This window comes from Apteryx rowi, unplaced genomic scaffold (assembly GCF_003343035.1).
Source record: "Apteryx rowi isolate R43461 unplaced genomic scaffold, aptRow1 scaffold_130, whole genome shotgun sequence".
In the NCBI taxonomy this organism is placed as follows: domain Eukaryota; kingdom Metazoa; phylum Chordata; class Aves; order Apterygiformes; family Apterygidae; genus Apteryx; species Apteryx rowi.
The window spans coordinates 571905-574850 of NW_020447531.1; positions in this window are offsets into that span (position 1 = coordinate 571905).

Below are 2946 nucleotides of genomic sequence, written 5' to 3' on the forward strand. Positions count from 1 at the left end.
AGGCAACAGGAGACTGTTCTGAAACACCAACAAACCCCAAAGTTTTCAGGCATGCTAAGGTTTATAGGCTTTACAGGTAATTGGTATTCCATTCTTTGCTGGTGTCCAATTCATACAGCCTGTTTCACTATCACCAACTGTAAAGTAATACATCTGGAAACAGAATGGGAGCCCATCCCAAGAATCAGTTTTGAGAGAAAGAAGACGTGATGGATAGTCAGCTAAACATAAGCTCCCACTTGGCCAAATGCAATTCTTGGATGCATTAAAAAGGGAATATTAAATGGTATGGGGGAGGTTATATTACTTTTGTTCTAGTAGTGCTTACACCAGTGCCAAATGCAGTATCCAGTTCTTGTGCCAAGAATCAGGAGCATGCTTTATAATACTCAAAGAGCTTAATTTATTCAGTTTAAACACAGACATGGTTATGAAATAAGTACCTAGCTATAATTGCCTCCATGGAGAAAAGTAGTTTGATAATGGAGAATTCTTTGTTCTAGCAAAGGTGTAATGGGATGAAATGTCTTGAAATTGAAGCTAGATAAATTCTGGCTTGAAGTAAACAATTTTAATGGAAGATAATTAGCCACTGGAACACTTAACCAACAGTGTGCTTGATTTTTTGTCAGTGGTCATTTTGAAATTGAGGTTTGGGTTTTTTCTCTCCCATAAAAGATATGCTACACATATAACATTTGCTGAGGACAGTCCCAGAGTCTCTCTTGCTCAACAGAAGTTACTAATCCAATTCAGGCTCTTTAGGTACTTAAAGACTATAAATCAGAACTTTGTTTTTAAGGATCTGGCCACCCAGAGTGGAATTCAGAACTCTGAATGGACCCATACTCCCTTACAGGGAAAATGGTAGATGTTACGTGCTTCACAAACAAATTTAGAATAATATGACATGCAAAGTAGAAAGTCACCTACTTCTAAGCAGTAAGCTGTGTTCAGGAGAAGGATGGTAGGATTTCATGTACCCTTTGGGGGCTTAGCTGCTTCTGTCTGTTTGGAATCCAGATCTCACAGCTCTCTAGAAGATTGAAGCTGATGAGTTTTTTTAGAGAATTAAGCAGGGCTTGCTGTCAGCACTGAGTGCCCAGCAAGCAAAGTACTGTCCCTGGTTCATAAAATAATTAGCATGCTCACCTAGGAAGCTGGATGCATGTGTTTTGTGTTCACCCTAATGGAGAGGTTCAAACCAGTCCTTCCATCTCCAATTTGCTTCAAGATGCTGCTTTGCACAGACCTGTAGGTGAGAAAATTGCTGCACATTGCTCCTTACTGAGGCTATGCCATTGTACAGAGAAGTGCAGAAGTCCAGTACAGGGAAAAGACCCTGATTTTAATTTATATTGGGAAACTCCAGASCAGTCAGAGATTTGAAAACAGTCAAGCTTAAAAAGGAACAAAATTTTAGTCTCACAAATCCTCAGCAAAATGTTCTGCTCAACTAGTTTCATTACATGCAAGTTGTGGGATTTTCTTCAGGGATGTTTAACATGATTTTTACAATTACCTTTGTGAAGATTCCGTTCTTTTTGGCATACTTGTTTTTCTAAAAGCTTATGGACCATAGTGGACTCCTCCAGGCACCTAGGATCCCCAAAGCAGCTTTTTCTTGCCTAAATACAGTTTAGATGTTGGTAGGCTCTTATATAGTGTGGTTTTGCATGTACTCAGAAGTACAGCTTTCCATGACTGAAGAGTCTGAAAAATCAAAGTTGAGCTCATGAATTGTGGGTGCTAAGAAAAGGATGTTCAGAAACAATTTTCCATGCAAACCTCCATCATTTTTTTGTCTATTCCTAGATGATTATACCAGCCATTTCTAGCCTTACCCATGAAAGCTGGAAGTACTTATGACCTTGGTCAGATTGCAAATAAGAGCAAATTTTGAAAGTTCAGAATTCTAAGCAAGTTTCTTTGAATTATTTTTCTAAAAATAAAAACCTTCACAAAAGCAATTTTTTTTATCTGCTAAGTATTTCTTCACATTAAATGACTCATTGCACCAAATATCTTCCATTATGAAGAAATTAGGCAGTTAGCTGGAGGGAAACAATGAGAAATAAGGGAGCGTATGGTCATAGGGCTGTGTGGGGAGGAAGCCCCACAAAAATGAAATCTGGAGTACAGGAGGAAAGGAGAGCACAGGGAGGTATAAGCAGCAGTATTACTCTTCGCTGCTTGGCACTGTTTTGACAATGTAGAGAGTCTGTAAATCCAGTTTAGCTGGCCAGCATGCCACATGCTTTGTGTGCTTCCCATCCTGAGCTGCTCCAGCAGTCAAAGATGGCATTTGGTCGAATGCAAGCTACCTAGGCACTGCAGCAGTGTTGGCAAGCTCTACCCATGGAACCTGTTTCCACTCCTACTGCATTTTGCTAGGAGCTACGCAAGGATTACCCCACTGTGCCACATTGAGGGCATCTCAGTTATCCAAAATATTATGCTCTTCTTTTACTTTACAATAAAATTTTCAGTTGAATTTTCACAGAATCAGAATGGTTGAGGTTGGAAGGGACCTCAGGAGATCATCTAGCACTGTGGGATCACACGCTTGTAAAAGAGAGCAGAACATTGATTGCTGCGTAAGGATAGTTTTGTACTGTTGCTTGCTTTTGGAGTTGTTTCTCTTGAAGTGTGCGGCACCCTCATGTTGTGGCTGGCAAGGGTTCAAGGGAGTAGTGAGCCACGGAGAACAGAGGAGAAGTGAGAATGCCCTCAGCGACAGGACATGGCTTTAGTATTGGAGCAACACTGTAAATCTATGTTACCTTGCCCTTTATTGTCATTAAGAGTATATGTGTTGCTCCTACAGCAAGTCCTGCTGCTTTTCTCAAGGCCCAAGTATGCTGGGAAGCTTTCAGAGGACATTCACAAATTAAGCTAGCTTTTTTTCTTTTTTTTTTTTAATTGCCATTACCTACTTTGACTTTG